The sequence below is a fragment of the Hetaerina americana genome, unplaced genomic scaffold (genome assembly GCF_022747635.1).
Source record: "Hetaerina americana unplaced genomic scaffold, ioHetAmer1.1.p SCAF_7, whole genome shotgun sequence".
Classification (NCBI taxonomy): Eukaryota; Metazoa; Arthropoda; class Insecta; order Odonata; family Calopterygidae; genus Hetaerina; species Hetaerina americana.
Genome location: NW_027287316.1, coordinates 3,577,573 through 3,595,362, shown reverse-complemented (window position 1 = coordinate 3,595,362; position 17,790 = coordinate 3,577,573). Strand labels below are relative to the sequence as shown.

The 17,790-nt window shown below is 43.9% G+C and overlaps 1 long non-coding RNA gene across 2 annotated transcripts in view; it reads left to right on the top strand.

Moving 5' to 3' along the window:
* Window positions 1-12,004: 12,004 nt before the first annotated feature.
* The window catches only part of LOC139696556 (uncharacterized), a 114,319-nt gene continuing 108,533 nt past the window's right edge, over window positions 12,005-17,790 (top strand). For both annotated transcript variants that reach the window (XR_011702630.1, XR_011702631.1), the window contains exons 1-2: window positions 12,005-12,310; window positions 13,769-13,949. This is a non-coding gene — a long non-coding RNA (uncharacterized lncRNA). The remainder of the gene's footprint in view (window positions 12,311-13,768; window positions 13,950-17,790) is intronic.

Here is a 17,790-nt window from a genome sequence, read left to right as displayed (position 1 = left end):
GGGAGCTGCTAGGAGAAGGGTCAAAGGGAAGGGAAATGCTACGGCGTTTCGATGGAAAGGCATCTTCATTGGGCAAAAAGCGAGTACCTGGCAGTGCAGCAGATCGCAGGTATATGTGAGGAGGGACTGGGGGTCAGGAGAGGGAGGGGACGGTTAGAGGGAGAGGTGGGTCGAATCCTCCAGGATAATCGGGAAAGGGGGAATAAAACGGATCCAGGTATGCTTTTAAACTATTGTCGGATTTAGGGATGAGAATGCATTTATACTATTCTGGGGGAGGGGTTACGGTCTGTGGAAGAGACAGTGGGGTTGGTTGCTATGCATTAGTTCTTTGGCGAGGCTGGGAAAATGCCTGAACTCTAAACCGAGAATCGTGGAGGTGAAAACTCATTGGGACAATCAAATTCGTTCAAGCTCCCATGGATTTCCAAATAGAATGCAATGGTTGGAGTGCCAAAAGGAACTGAGTGTATGTGCGCTGGAGATGGAGGCGGAAAATGGCATGGACGTTTCCTTGATCGCTGTGAATGTAAACTAAAAATTAAGAAAAATCCTTATTGATGTTACGTGCCTGGTGTGCTCTCACCCAATGGCACACACCCTTGAGATGATGATTTGAAGGGTACCACGTAAGAGAAAGGAGATATTGCAATCGTGGGTTACCTGATCCTTTCTCTGCAGTCATTTGAAGATGCTACCGGTGATGTGGGAGACAAAGAGCTTCCAACAATTCCCTTCTTTTGTATTTCAGGCTGGTGGGCAACTTCAAGGAAGAAGATATTGATTTTCGGTCAAGGCAGAGCACTTAATTTTGGACTTTTTATCCTTATTTTTGCTAAAAACCTTATTTGCCAAACTAAACATTCGTATGAAATTTCGTAAATTAACAAGGGCATGATTCGATGGGATGTCGTAAACTTTTAATTATTACTAAAAGGTAATAGAAGTAGAAAATTAATTTTGACTTGCTATTCTCAAGACAACGGTTTGGGATGTTGAAGGGAAAGGGAAGGAAAAGCGATAGAGGGGAAGATTTTAGGCAAACGAGGAAAGGGCAGGAATAGTATGGATGGGGATGTTAGAAGGGGTGAAGGGAGGAAGGAAGTACACAGAGATGAAGAGGGGCTTATTTTAGTGTTTCATGTCAGATTTTGTTTTTATTTGGAGAGACCAAAGAAATATTTGGTGGTTGTCCCCATCCACAACCTACCTTTCCAACCCACCTTCCGAAGGCCGTCATTGTAGAACTCAGTAGATTGCGTAAAAAAACCATCGTTCCACCTTTGGAAAGCCGTCATTGTGTTGTCAAATCGTCGGCACCGTAATGGTCTTTTGAGTCCTGGGAATAAGAAAAAGTCGCAAAAGTGTATAGGACGGCTGTGATGGCAGTATTTCAAAGCCACGACACGCTTTGATTCGCGTCACATTTTGCCGTGGTTGCGATTGCAAGTCGCACCATGTTTGCTTCTGAAAATGAGTCAGTAGTCGTGGAACCAAACGTGCTGACACCTTTGACATTTGCAGTCTCCGTGCATCATTTTCCACACACTGCCGTCAGTCTAATGTGTCAAACTGTGTCATATGACGGGCTGTATTTCTCATAAACAGCCATAATTTCATCCAAGTGAATTCGCCGGGGACTGCAGCCTTTCAATTGAAGAAACCTAATCACACTGCGGGTTTCTATCTTCTCCATACTTCGAGTTATTTCAAACTATGGCTTCCTGAAGCAAAACAAAACAACAATTATAAATGTAATTTACAACATTATCGACATAAGGATCAATTAATAAGCAGCATGAGTTTCATCCAGATGTCTCGGTTATTTCTTTGTAATAATCACTTAAAAACGGTACCTTCACGTATTTTATGCATGAAAAGTCAGTGTAAGAGAGCGAATATCACGTGTGTTGCCGATTTCCGCCTTTCCTCCATTTCAAAATCTTCGGAAGCCAGATGGGGGCCGAGGCAAGTGCACGTGGTCGTTCGTTTCATTTGTGCACAATTTAGCAGTAATTCACTCTGGTTCTCACAATACTTTCTTTTTGGAATAATGAGTCCCAAATAATTAACCATTGTTTCCGTTGTTTTGATAGATGACAATAGCTCGCCGGGAGCATACAATTGGAAACGGGGCTCTGCAACTACGGATCGATGAATTGATGGAAGAGGCTTGCGATCGGAATGACGCAACACCGAATGGACTTGCAACTTACCAATCGTTGGTTCGAGGACCTACGCCACCGTATGGGAAATCCCTTTGGTGGGTCGGAAGGGCATGCAAAGACATTCTCTCGGCTTTCCCAGGTCGCAAAGCAGAGGTACTTTGCATTCCTGTGTCCAGCGCGGCAGCGGAGAAGCTCAGTGAAGTGAGTGCCGAAGCATACTTTGTTACACGCTTTGTTGGTACTCGTACATGCATACGCCATTTATATATGAATGGCCTTTACGTCAACGACATTTACGCCGTGGTTTGTAGTGAGATATGCTTATTTGCAGATGAGGCAGTGGTTTGCAGAGATATCAGTAATCATGACGATTAAGTTGCTGCACCAAATGATTTTAATGTTATACAACGTTGTTGCGACACTTTTACAATGACACTACACTTAAATAAGTGCGTAGTGATGGGTTTTTGGAAAAAGGAGTAGTTCCCTCCCGATCACCTTCCGCATCAGAAATACCAACATAGAAACACTCGTTTTAATATTAATGTGTTACTCTTAGTCAGGGACGTGGAAGTCCAGGCATAGGGATTTGGACTACTGACATCTACATCTGCGTCAACATCTACTTAATACCCCGTAAGCCGCCGCAAGTGCGTGTGGCGATGGGTGTTAGGACACCACCCACACAAATGCAAACAGTCAAACTACCAACTAACATACACACGCACCTGAAAGTATACCTAACATCTTTGCAATTTTTAATTTTGTTCCGACTTGTAAATTCAATGTTTTTAATATTTCTGAAGTGACTTCGGTTTCTTACTATTTCTGATTTCTGATTGTTCGGGGAAAGAATGAGTATTTGTACCTATCTGTACTGGAATCTATCTCCCTTATTTTATCTTTGTGGCCTGATCTACCTAAGTAGTGTGGGGCCATTATAATTCCTTCAGTGTCATACTTAAACTCGTTCGTTGTGAACCTTTCTAAGAGTCTAAGTCTCGCTTGTTCTCTTCGTACTTCTAGTGGCTCCCAGCCCCCACAGGAGGGTTCGGGTTCTTTGTACTTTTGTGTTTTAAACTTTTCAGTTTGGGTTTACTGACTATGGAGATGAATGTGAAACAACACTTCAGAGCGTGATTTATTCTGGTGTGGTCCAGCATGTATATAAAACGTTTCTCACAGAGCATCTTCAATCTAAGCATTAATTTTTCATGAAACAATACGTTGGTTATTTTGAAAAATATTCAACTGACACGAAAGCTAGGCAACGGCTCTTGAAAATACCAGTCATTTTGAAAGAAAAACTTGCATAATCTCCTTATATTTTAGACAGGAATACCTAAACTGATGGCGCAATCATGCCATTGGGGAAAATTTAATTAATAGTTTAACGGAGAGTCAGAATGGGTAGTGTTACGAAGAGGTGCAACGCAGGGTTGCCCATTATCACCGTTGCTGTTCAACGTTTATGTGGAGGAAATGATTAAAGAGGCATGAGAAGAACTGGAAGTAGGAATGAAAGTGGGCGGGGAATTCGTAAAATCAGTTAGGTTAGCTGATGACCAAGCTTTAGTTTGTCAGTCAGCCGACGTGTTTTAAAATCCTGCTTAGCGCATTGGAAGGCCGGTGCGATAGTTATAGGGTGAAGATAAATGTAAACAAAACAAATTGTACGCGGTTTTTAATAAAGAGGAAGGTTATGTTAAGAGAGTCCTTAAATCTATTGGTGCCCTTATCTAATTTGAATGGTCCAAACTGCCGATATAATGAGGGGCCTTCATGATATCTTTGGCGCAATTAGTTTGATCGATTGTTCTAGGCCTTTCCAATAGCCTTGGTCAGTCCGTCTCAATTCGTCTTCGGATGGACTCCCATCCCATTCCCTCTGTCAATCGCTCGCCTTCAATTCTTAATATTAATTCAAAAACCGAGCGACTCCTCTTAGCGCCCTCTCCGTCTCCTAAACCCCTCCTCCCACACACTGCCCGCGTTTTCCAACTGCGGTCGTAGTGCAAATTATGTTTTCTGTACCGCACGGGCCTACTTACGGGCATCCGAGAGGACGGACAGATCGGCGAGGGAGGGGGAATGGCGAGGCGGAGGGGGATCGAGAGGAGAGGGGGCAGATTTTATAACGGCGTTATATAGTGTAATTGAATGGTTCAAGGTTTATATTTAGCAAGTTTGGAAGGAGGAGATGATGGACTGAATTGGCATGCTAGGTGAGACGAAGGCCAACGGGGAGGACGCCGAATGAGCATGAGGAGGACATTGTGTGAGGGAAGAGAGTTGACGCAAGGGTCATTCGAGTCCATAGTAATGTGCTCTACAGTTCTGTGCCCGTCAAAAATCAGCCTCCAATGGGTGGAATGGGCAGCAGGCGGGGGCAACTTCTCTTGGAAATCCTTGGTTCGAATTAGCATCACTCACCTGTCCAGATCTCCGAGGGCACAATGAACACGTGGCGCGATACGCTGGCGATGTAATTGCACTCCTTTGTTCGAAGTACGCATTCCCTGACTTCGCGCGGCACCCCCCACCCGCTGCTGCACCACACCCGCTAATGCTCCCGGCCAGGCGGCGGGCCCCTCGTCTCGGGCGACCACGGGACTCGGCGGTCCTAAGGGGGGGGGGGGGGGGCGTTTCGAGGCAGCGCGCGTCCTTAATACGTTCGCCTCCGGAAATTCGCCCTGGCTAGCTGGGGCGAGGAAAGGAGGCCTTTCAATTGTTTTCGAATGCTCGCTGTCCCCCATTGCATTGTTTTCCGCGGTCGCGCCCGTATTATCCGGACCGTTCTGAATGTGTGTTCGATCGCACCGTTTGCAAGCTCCAACTTTTATTATCACGGAATCACAGCTCCAGCCGAGAGCGAAAGAGGGCCCGGAGCCCTCCAAGTCTTTGGATTGGTTGCTAATCTTTGGTCCGAGGGCTCCCGATTAGGTAACCCACGTTGCCCCCGACGCTTGCGGGAACGGCTTCTCTTTATTTCGCCCAGCGTGAGGGGAGGAAGCGGAGGAAGAGGCTTCCGAGGAGGCAGGGGCGGGGGCCCTCCTGTTTGAGCGGAGAGGGGTCAATTCCAAGTCGGTGATGTTTTATGCTTTCCATCATCGATGAGTCGCCGGAGAGACCCCTGAGATGCAAATTCCATGGCTGCGTAAATTCCTCTCGGGTCCTCCACCGGGTTATATCGTCCATATTGGCCAACGTTTCGATGTCCAACTCGGTCATCGCCTTCAGGGCTTCTGAAATGCCGTTTGCCTCTTTTTTCCCGTATATATATGGTTTTCCCCCCAATCAGGTGTCATTTGATTGGTCCGTATCAGGGCGCCTTCCCATTGGCCGCCCGTCGTCCCTGGTTTCACCCATTACTCTAAGGATCGGTTTCCACGTGTTGCTCAGGGTCCGTTGGATCTACAAACCACCAAATAAGTTAAGAGCAGAGGTGGTCTGGTACGTCTCCCCTATGTGGGGCTCCCTCTTCGCATAAAGCTTCGGCTGGTGATTTCATTTGCGGACCATTAAAATAGAGTTAATGAAATGAGCAAGTTTTGTAAAGTGATGCCTATTACCTTAAAGTAGTAGTAGTAGTTTATATGGGAGGCGACCGACGGGTAAGGTCATTTGCGCCATTAAGGATGGATGGGAAAGGAAGGGTGGAGAGAAAAACGACGTCTACATCAGCCTAGTCTTGACGAAAGGCGCCAAGAGTCCGCTAATGGTGGTGTTTAAAGCAAGCATTTGTGATGGCCAAACCCTTGTTTTCTGCAAAAATCAGTTACTTTCTCCCCGCGGCCATTCCTCGTACCTAAACTGCAGTTCCCCAGCTTCTCACCGTCTCTCCCTTCGCCTACCGTCGCATTCCAATCCCCCATCACTATCAAATGTTTCCCAGCGGGAACACACGTGATTATGTCCTCTAACTAATCGTATATCCTATCGACTTCTTCCTCCGCCTGGTTGTTCGGTGGCATGTATACCTGAACAATGACCAAGGTCATCGGTTCTGCTTTCATCTCTACTAGTAATATTCTATCCATAGCTTGCTCTATGTTGACTACGCTTCTTCTTACCTCTTCATTTAATACTATGGCAACCCCTCAATGGCTCTCATCCCCGCCGCTGTATATTATTCTATAATTATCACTCCAGTAAGCCCCGCTATCCTTCCATTTCACCTCGCATTGACCTAAAATATCTAGATTTCCTCATTCCATCTCTCGCTCTATATTCTGTAGTCCTGTCGTCAACACTGCCCTAGCATTTCAAGTTTCTATGTTAACTATTTTGGTCTTCTGTGTTATCTAAGTTGCTACTGTCATCTTCGTTTTGCAAGGATTTCGTGAGATGACGACTGAGGAAGCCTTGCCTCCCCCGCTGCTGGGCACGACACACGGCCAATTGAGCTGATCTTTAATGGATGTTCATGTTTTTCATAGCAATTTGGATTCCTTAAAATGAGCTGAATGTCATCACTTCTTACAGAATATCTAAATCTACATAAATGCCTCGCGATCCACCTAACGTTGTGTGACAGGATTTTGGAGCAGAATCGATTGCTAGCTATTGTTATTTATTGATTGTTATCTATTCAATTCACCTTAGATTATGTCCCCCTTTTCTAATATCTATCTTAGCAGTATTATTTCTTGATAATATCATTACCTTCGTTTTAAATACACAGATGCTCATCCCATTCCTATCGCACTGGTTTTGTACTTTGCTCACCATATTTGCAATACCCAGTAAAACAGTCCATTCGACTGTTATATTCGATATATTTGCAGTTCCAAGAAACTGTGGGAAATTCCGCGACTGTTACTTTTAATGGAGTCACCCACTGATATGCATCGGGCTTTGCAGTTATAATACCCAACATGACTTGCCACACCCAAAGTCAAAATGGATTTCGTTGAAGTATTTGTAAGCAAGAGAAGCTAATGGGGAAATAAGCTAAGCACGAATTACGTGCATGGGCTGTGGGGGGATTAACGGAAGAAGGACAAAGAGAATTATTATGGAGTAAGAGAAAACAATTGCAGACACTTTTCCTTCACATCAATATAATGCAAGTTCATGGAATATATAGTTACAAGTTCGATCGGAGACACCTCGATAGCCAGGAGTTATTGACGAAAAACCAGGACGGTTGCCGAAAGGGTAGATCCTGTGAGAGACGCTTTTAGCTCAAGATATCCTTAGTTCAAGAAAGAGCATTATTCCAGTGAACGCGGTATTTCTAGATTTCAAAAAGGCTTTCGACAAAGTACCTCATAATAAACTGCTGACAAAGCAAGAGGAATATGGCTTGGATAAAAATAACCGGCGTGCGATTGAAGACTTTCTGAATGGTCGGGTTCAAGATTGGTCATAGATGGAGTTAACTCAAATTCAGTGGCAAGTTACTCCAGGTGTGTTTCCCAGGGAAGTGCCGTCGGACTTAGTATATTCCTACTTCGCGTTAACGACATTGACTCCGTAGTCACTAGTAAAATATGTTTCTTTGCCGAACATGCAGTGTGGACCGCGATATCCATGATCCTGAGGACACAGCACCCTTATCAGATGACCTTAATGCTGTATATGGTTGGTGAGACAGTATAAAATTAGAATTAGACTTAAAAAAGTGGGGAGTGATAAAATTTTGCGAAAAGAGCTATTCCCTCCCGAACGCCTACTGCATCGGGAACGCCGAAATGGAATGCGAAGATTCGATTAAATACTTGGGCGTTACCCTCACTCACGACCTCTCCCGGGTGAGACACATACGGGGTATATATGGACAAGCTAACAAAAAATTAGGATTTTTTAGAAGAGTACTTGGTAAAAGTGATGAAAAGGTTAAAGAGAAATGTAATCTGTCGTTGGTTAGGCCTCCTTTAGATTATGCTGCTAGTATATGGAATCCTCACGAAGTTGGATTGATTGCCGAATTGGATCGCGTGCAGCGTAGAGGAGCTAGATTTGTAAAACGTTGTCATGATAAACTTAGTAGCGAATCCAAAATATTAGAGCAGCTAGGCTGGGAATCACTCACAGAGAGATGGTTAAATTAGAGATTAAATTTCTTCCATTAGGTTTGGAAGGATGTCCCTTCAGCAGTGATGTTGAAAATATATTATTACCCCCATCGCACTACGGTAGGAGAGATCATGCTAGTAAAATTAGAGAGAAGCCTGGTGTATAATGACCCCCTGCCACACATCTTGGCGGTGGCTCACTAGGTATTATTTATAGTACTTTTACTATTGTTTTAGTACCACGTAAGCCACCGCTAGGGTGAATACACAACAGACTAATTACGTCCCGAATATTTTCACCCCTGCTGATGTCGGATAATATTATTCCCATCTCTTATCATTCGCGGAAAAAATGACATCATAAAGCTGTTTGTTCGATGATTGATCTCTCTAATTTTATTCATATGATCTCTCCTACCGTGGTAAGATGGGATCAGCATTACTCCAAAAGAGACGTCCTTTATGCAACGAGAGGTTTAAACTTTAATTTAACCTTGGCTCCGGGATTGATACCCAGCCCTTGACTCCCTTGGTAATTTTAAGACGCCGGTCTCAGTCATAGACTCAGTTCTAAAATATCACTACTTAATAAAGCAAATAAATGAAGAGTGCAGGGCGGTCAATCGAACTTCGGATAAATTAAATCTTTGATTTTAAATACAGCCAACCTATTTATACGGCTCTTTACTGCAATCTTAGGTCGTGGCTACAAAACGAAACGGCATCTGGAATCGTTGGTCAATCTAATTCTTCCACGGTTTTCGCGTACATGCAGGAACTCTTTCCCTTTAGATATTATTTATTTTATTATTCCCGGAAATATGTGCTGTTTACGTGATATATTTTTTCCTCATTTCAATTTTTAAATTGAAGTTGTCCTATCCCATATTTTGTTTTTCGTCTGTAGTGAAATTTATCATCGACCATATTTGCGACCAAAATGGCATATTGCTCTCTCCTTTTGTGTGTACAGAATGCACTATGAAGCCCTGCTGAATTGAAGGCGCGCATATACACACGTTCTCCCTTCTCACCCCGGGCGTTGCTTCCGTCCTCTTTTGTTTGTCCGAAGTCCTCCCTCCCCCCGTCCTCTCCTTTTGTGCCAATTTTCCATCTCCATGGAGACTAGAGGGGGATGCGACGCCACTGAAGATATGCCGAGGACACACTGCTAAAGCATTCTAACCGGGATTTCGACGTTAGTTCGGTTAACGGTTTTTCATTTCCGGTATTCAAGTGACGCGAAGAACTGTTTAAGTAACGAGATTGACCAGAGAGGATGCTGTAGTGAGGATGCATCCTCGTTGCAGCGCCGTAAAAACGTTTCGTGGTTACTTCGGTGCTTTGTTATGCAAATATCGTTTTTTTCGTAAACGGATGAATTTTCTCCCCAAAGTATTCTAGTGTTCCTGACGTGACGGTAAAGTTGAAGGTCCCTGCTGAGTCACGAACGGACCATTGCTCGCTTGCAAGGATAATACTTAATTGCGCATTGCAGTGAATCTTAATGAAGAATTTGTTGTCTCAGGCGTAACTTTGTGGAATTTGCATAACATATTGAAATGTAATGAAATAATGGACTTTGTAATTCCACACACCTTGTACTTCGGGAAAACCCCAAGGGAGATGCAGCGGCTGTTGAAGAAGATGTTCAATGACGCATTCCGGTATTTTATGGAGAGTCTTCTGTAGAGGCTTGCCATAACTGCGTTACTGGCGCACTTAATAAAATTTGTTGTCTCAAGCGTAACTTTGTGGTTACAAAGTCAATTATTTCATTACATTTCAACAATTAATGAAGAATATTAAATTCTCTGCTTAATCTGCCATATGTTAAGTGACTTAGTGAGAAGCAACTCATTCAGTGATAGATAGGTATTTCACTTTGCCATTTCGAATGTAACCAGGAAGCATTGAGAGAAAAGGACAAATTATCCATATTCCAATCAATTATTTTCATTAAGGCAAGAACTGCTAATCCCCTGGAAAGCATAAATAACCATTACCAATGATGTTTCAATGAGACAGGTCAATACTCTCGCACCTTCCTTTAGATTTTCACCGTCTCCGATTTTATGTCACCTCGCCCTCTCCCGCAGTGTCTTACTGGACGTGGTCCTGTTTTTAAATTAACGGTCGGCAAATGGGCTACTTTCATTCAAATATATCTCATTTTACATAAACGCGCTTTACTCGTTTTCTAGTTATGTAATATATTTTGTTTATATTTGATCGAGTTGCTACAGGTTATTTCACACATCAAAGTGCTTCTGAAACTTTATTGATATAATATACCTAATATAAAGTGACAATTCTTTGATGAGCAAAATAGAGAAAAAAAAGTAGTTTGTAGACTAGAGTTATTAAGTTGATGTTTAATTTTAAAGATTTAGGATTAGTAAATGTTGTTACGTCGTGTTGACGTGTAAATGGGCAAAATGTTCCAGCCCTTAATTTAAGGTAATTTAATTAAGTTCCTCTTCTTAATTTACGGCCAATTGCCAACCCACTAGTGGTCTTTCTTTCAACTTCTCCTTCTCTAACACTGGAAAGGTACACGTTCGTCACTTACACTTCCGTTCGTTATTGTATCCTACGTGCATATTGCACAACCACTGCAGCTGAAGGGGTGGACGATGTCGCACCGAAGCAGTTTCATTCGATAGGGCAACAAAAAATGACACTCTAGGAATGAAGTAACACTCGGGCCTTGTCAATCCTTACGCAACACCTATTTCGCTCAAAAGGATTTGGGGCAAAGACAATGACTATTAATCAATTTCTCTATTAATATCCTAAATTCCTCATCGAGTACCTTTATTGTGAAATTTCGCGGGAGGAAATTAGCAATTTAAAGTATACGCGTGAGATTCAGGGGGGGAAATAAAAATGTGATAGACTGTCGTCTTCGGTTGAGTCAGGGCATGAAAATCAAGCATGCTGCTGCCATCAGTTAATATGCCTCTGCTTCGGATGGGTCTCACAGTTATTCTATGGTGGACGGTATGGGCTGATTTTGTCTCACTATGTTGACAGGGTGCAATGAAGAGCTGGGATCTTTCCATTTGCCGCGAGAAAAAGGATTAGGAAACTTCGATACGAAGCATTAAAGGAACTAAGACGCGCACGCATTAACTTTTCACCGCCGTTCCATCATTCTTCATTTCAGCAATGACTCGCCCCCCCCCCCCCACCCAAGATGGCGGGTGCACTCGGCACGGGCAACTGCCTCCGCGACGAAATTCGACCGACCGTGAGTAATCCGGCCGACCGACCGGCGACTCCGCATACACCTGGCTTCTACTTTTTTCATGGGCGCTCCTCCCGGTTTCCCGAAACTATCTTTTCGTACTTGCTCGCCGATCGACGCTCGTTTGTCAGCAGCGGAGGGAGGTTTCTCCGTTGCCATGGTGACCCGCTGGCGGCGCTGACTCGTGTGTGTGGAGGACGGGGGAGGGAATGGAAGGGCAGGGTGGGGCGAGGAGAGTGAGAAGGGGTGGCGTGCGAAGGTAGGTATGGGTAGTTTTTTAGAGAGGGATTTGTAAGGCCCTTCCTTTTTGGCCCTCGAGGAAGAAGCGAGGGCCTTTACGGAAGGTCTCCTCAGCACACACAAACAGAGACACGCCGGAAGGTGGGAGGAGGCGGTCGGTGAGGGCTCTGCCCCCCCCCCCAACCCCCTTCCTGAGGCCGTCTCACCCTCTCCCCTCCCGCACTCCCCTTCAGACCGGCATACAGCGCCCTCCCCGCCATCGCCCTTCCCCTCCACCGCCGTTTCTCTGCCCCTCTGAGAGGCTAGCTTTCAGTCGCGCTCACGACGCCGTGGGTATCGTTGTGCTTGAGTCCGAGTAATGCATTGAACTCCCGTGTGTGCCTCCTTTTTAGACGATTTGTTTACTCATCAGTATTCCTCTGCGTCCATCCCTGAGTGTGTTCATCAAAACAAGTCAGCCGACAAGGGCCCACAGTTCTCTTCAGAAGACTCCCAGGTTTCGTCCAGTCTTCGAACGACGCCTCGTTTCGGCCCGCCATGTTCTCTGTGAGGGAAGAAGATAGCGTGGTCGTCTCCGCTCGGATTCTCGCATCGAGTGATTGAAAATTACTTCCGAGGAGGAACGGTGAAAAGTTAGAGCAATTCCTTTATATCTTTAAAATAATGCAATGGTATCCTCTGCCGATTTGTGTCGCCCTTTTGTCACCTCCCAAGGTTTGATAACTACCGTTTTTTGCATTGGTTATTTTATGGTTTGATTTGTATTTTGTGAAAGCATGTTCTGTGACAAGGTGCGTTGGTGAAGTCTCCACATATAATTTTTAACCATTTAATACGAGAGCAGTGTTCATCGCCTTCCCTTCCTTTATTTATTTCTTTGTTGCCCGTTGTGAATTTTATTTATTATAGGTTATTCGTTGCTGTTTGCAATAACAATGGCATTTGCTCGGATGCATTGTTAAAACGTTTCTAATGGGCGCTTGGATGACCGGCTGGAAGGATTTTCACGTGTTCTAAAATTTGCCCTTCTATCCCAGTGAGTTTTTGCTTAAGGTAACTGCGTAAAATGGAGGACTTAACGTATGCACTTTGAGACTTGACTGACAGACGGTTACCGGAGAAAGGTGGAGGAGCTGGAGGGGGATTCGGGGAAGGAATATGGGGGTTGGAAGTGAGGCGTTTTTAACGGTGTGCATGTGAGTGTGTTCGCTGCTCCGGCTGCTTCCTTTGTTGCCATCTGCTGTTGCCGCTGCCCTGGCGGTCAGTCGTTCCTGCCTCCTCCCTACCCACCTCACTTCGCTCAACCTTCTCTTTCCCTCTCTATCTCTCGGGGAGAGGAAGATTTTGCCCTCCGCTCGGAGTGAATGCACCCGCCCTCGTGGCCGTGCTCCCCACCCCACTTCCCCTCCTCCCCTCTGTAACTACTACTTCGCGGGACGAGCAGCGGCAGAAGAAAGCATCTCTGGGAATGGTCGAGAGGCGGGGTGTGCGGATGGTTGGGTGGTGTGGAGGTGGTATCCGTCCCAAGGTAAATCGAAAGCCTCCCCATGCCACCCCCCTACCGGCCCCATTCCCTCCCTCCACCCACCCGACTCCGCTCTCTTATCCCCTTTCGTGACCGCTGGGAAGGCTAGAAGGCAGCGCACGCAGACGGTTGAATCACTGGCTAGCACTCTCCGAGCATCGACTCGCCGAGGACGTAAAAAATTTTTTTGGCGTGCGAGGAGAGAGGGTTTTATTACCATATTTAAAAATGTATTTTAAAAGTGGTTGAATGAAGCTATGGTGCCGAGGACGGCTGTTGTTTGACAGGCGCGTGTGACGGTTTGTGCGCATGATTTTTTCTTTGTTCCTTTTTCCGGAGTTATCGTAAATTGAATTACTTCAGCAAACGTTACCCTCCTCTTGGCATGCATCCGTTAATGGAGAATTCCCATTCCTTTCCTCACGGGACGGTTCTTAGAAAGCATATTCCTATGTTCGTGTGCGTGATTCGTTTGCATATTGCCCTTCCCGACTCGTCTTAGGAGTGTCTGCGGATATGTCTTTAACGGGAGCGACTCAACAGACCCGCTGTTTCTTTGTCGCAGGTCGTGGTGTGGTGTGTTGGTGAGCTAAGGTGGGGTGCAAGAAGCTACGAGGCGTGCCCTAGGAGCTGTGATCCCTTCTGGTGTTTGGCAACCCGTTTACTAGCAAAGGAGTCACTCCCAACCTTGGATTCGTGAATTGGAATCAAAACTGACCGTCTGCAACGTTTATGTGACAATACCCGTGAGTACAATGATGATTTGTCCTTAGCATAGGTTTTGGAGTCCACGCATTCAGAATTTGTATTATCTGATATTGCGTTTAAGGTACTAGTTCGTAGTTGAGTACTTGTACTTCAGTAGACTGTCTCTCAGTATTTTCACATGTCGTAAAGTAAGTTTAACTAGAACTGTTCTATTTTTGGGACGCCACCAAAATATATATATGTATATAGTTGTTATTCCGATTGATACAGTTACCAGAAGAATTTAGAAAACAAATCAAGGCAGAATAATGCATAAGATGCATTGATACATTGTGGCGCGGTAATTTTTGCCACGTAAGCCTTGTTGGTGTTTTCATTTTTATCGCCTATTAAGTACTCAAACGGGAAAAGTTACCGAAGAAGAAATATTAAGTGTTGTTAAAGTTCGAAGCTATGGAAGTTGAAATTGCTTGATGTATTTGTTGGCGTCCCCAAAATAATGGAACAGCACCGTTTTACGTAACATGATTGGACTAAGTCATTATTATGTAATACAATAGGTCTGAGGTTATGTTATCGTATTTAGTTTTTCATGTTATCTGAACTGTAATCAGTTTGTAGCGTATAATTGTTACATTGATTCAGTTTTGATTATCCTCAAAGTCGTGCGATGCATTAGTCATTAAAAGCCCAATGAAGTTTCTCATTGTACAGGGATTAAATGGCCGGTTAACTGCTAGGTGCTCATTCGCACCCCGGGGGGCTAGATGTCCCATGTAATCGAGGGGTATTCTGAGGTTTCCGCACCCCGATTATCATTGCGGGAGTCGCAAACAGCCATTTCATCTCCGTTTTTTTCAACTAGACCACTTAGAAATAGGCGAGCAATATTATTACTGTGGCCATTATTAATTTAACATCGGTACAACTTTTATTGAGCAATGGTTACTATTTGGCAGTGTTACAGTTGTGCAAAACAATAAATACAAATTGTATTACATATGTTTATAGTTACGTGGCATCATGACATTGTTTGTACCAATGTTGTGTCACGTTAAAAAGCACATGCTATGTTAAAATCAATAGATATTCAATGGCTAAATTGTTACCTGGTAGCAGTAACCAATAGTTGTAATAGTATAAAATTTATCTGTAGCATTAAATTACAAATAGGACTGTACTTAATTATTCTTTCGCCGTCGGATAGACTGGTTCGGCGCTAAATTGGCGATAGAGAAGAGACGGCCGGTTGTGGTAGTAGGCCCAACAGTCGTCTACGAATGCACATCAGTAGGAGGAGTACTCTTAGCTATAGCTTAATTAATGCACGCTACCGCCACGCACTCACTCGCTTAGAATTCACATAATTCGTAAAAGTAGTTCGCGCGGTGAAGTTTGATCCCATTTCGCAAAGGGATATTTAGTTCGAGGCGTGTTGGTGACGGGAATTCCTTTAATATCTGATTTTCAAAAGAAAGGTGGTGTTTGCTTTGGGCAATTCGGGCTCTGCTTTCAAATGAGAATGTCGTGTCGTGTGTGTGTGTCTATTGGCGGGGGGGGGGGGGGGCGTTCGGTGCTTGGGGCCGCCCATCCGTTGTTCCTGCTGCGGATTGGGTTTGCGCTGTGGCCCCTCTGGCCACGCCGATGCGAGCGGGGGGGGTCATCCGCGAAGCCCCCCCTCAATATCGGGGAATGCATTTCGTGGCGCGTTTAGGGCGGATTTGGTGGCGGTGCCGTGGGGCGTTCGATCGGTAGCCGGGCGCCCATTTTAGCCATAATTAATTATCTATCATTGCTCTCCAGATACGAGTCCACCCAGTTCTTGGGCGGGGGTTGGGGGGCGGTGTTGTTGCCTTTGGGTGATCGCTTCTTCGCTTTAGAACTGTGGAATGTATTATGCATTTAGTGGAGAGAGTGAGTGTATAATCGTCCCTTGCGGTGGGGGGCTGCCTGCTCACTCCTTCGATAAGTATGTAGAGTACTTAGCAAATTCAGTATCTGATTATTTAGCCATAATTCTTGACTTTTCTTCTACAAACACGCTTTTAAGATTTTGGATATGTTCTTAATTATAAGGTCTAGCAAGTTAGATTACTTATTATTATTATTATGATGACGATGAGAATTGTTTATGTTCTATGTATATTGTTATAATAAATAGCCACTCGTTCTTGAAATTGTAATCATATATGTATTCGTATTTGTGAATGGCTATGTAATGTGCCTTCAAAAGCAGCCTGACTACTGCTGACATTTTGTTTGGTCAACTTTTACCTGAAATTCTGATGCAATTGCCTACGATTGACAACCAAATGACAACTGTTTGGTATACATTTCCATATTTTAGTGACGTAATATGTACGCAATTGGTGGATTGTTGCATACCCATGATTCATTATTTGTTCCAATTTGCATGTTTATGTAGGTTTTATAGTACATAGTGTTGACTGAAAAATGATTTTTTTAGTCAAGCAGAAATGTCTTTTTGAGTCCAACAGAGTAATTAGGACTACATAATGTCAGTATTGAGGTGGTCATAGTTCTTTGGTATTGCAGTAATGTTGACATTAGAGTTTTTAATGGCATTTAAGATAGTGTATCAATATTAATACTTAGGTACGTGATGGTTTACTATGAGTTAATAATTTTTTGGATAATTTAGTTGGTGTAACTTAAACCACAGTCTCCTCCTGGTAATGTTTAAACAGTTTCTGTGCACTTACGTACAGATTCCACAGCTTTTAATATACATATGTTTAATATACTAAATATCATGATATCTAGTGATAGTTTTTCCTGCTTTAAGTTGTGAATAGATAGTGTTTCTCTTAATTAATAATCTTACTGATGACACAGGGTGCTGAGTGTGTGTTTATAGATCTTAAATGAATTGCATGATAGCTCTGAGTGAGTGAACACTAGAAAGATGCAGTATTTCATTGCATTGATATATCACAGGTCACTAGGATTTAATGGATTAATAATTATTTATTCAAGCAGATTGCATACATAGCTGCTAAGTAAAAGGTACAGACATCTAGGTACATATATATATCTTAATGTAGTGGATGTTTCATCTAGTGGTTTAATTCTCTTTGGATGTGTGTAATTATCCCTGAGCTGCAATCTTAGTGTGTTTTGTGTACCATACCTCTTGATGTAATAACCATTGACCGAGGACGTCTGTTGCATATGTGTGTTGACAGTCGAGACATCTTTTGGGGACTTGTGGAGTAACATCCTCCCCTCGACCATTTTCACGAAGGTGTTGTTAGCTTGGAGATAGATGAGTGGATGACCATGTATGTATCCATAGAGCCACCCATCCACTTAGTGTGTCTAAAATTCTTGCACACTTGCATATGTAAGCTATAGTAGCTGCTGCTACCTTGACCTCGCATCCACCTTCGAATCTCGAGGTGAACTATGACAGGCACTCGTTCGCTGTTTGGCCTGAGGCCCGACGTACTTTGTGTGTGATATTCGCGAGGATCACCTTAAATGCGGTCGCCTGCCTCTCCATTTTGAAGTAATGAACTCATTTTTGTGCTTCGACATCGCGGTTGTGTGCTTCTTCGTGCCTGTATTGCTTGAAGACTCTGTCGGGTTGGTTATGGTGCCTTTTATACAATCTAAGATGCTTTCTCTCTTATCACTTGTATCTCATTGATGGTTGGAGTTTGGTGCATTTTTTGTGACTGCCCCGTGAGGAAGGTTGTTTTGATATAGTGATAATCATGGGCACTTTCCTCACTTTTTTTGCCCACTTAACCCTTACCCTTCATCCCTGCGGTTTTGGGCCAAACTTGCCCAATCCACTCTTAAATTAAAATTGACAAGTGAGGGATATATTAGAAACAGTTAAACCTTATCGTTTAA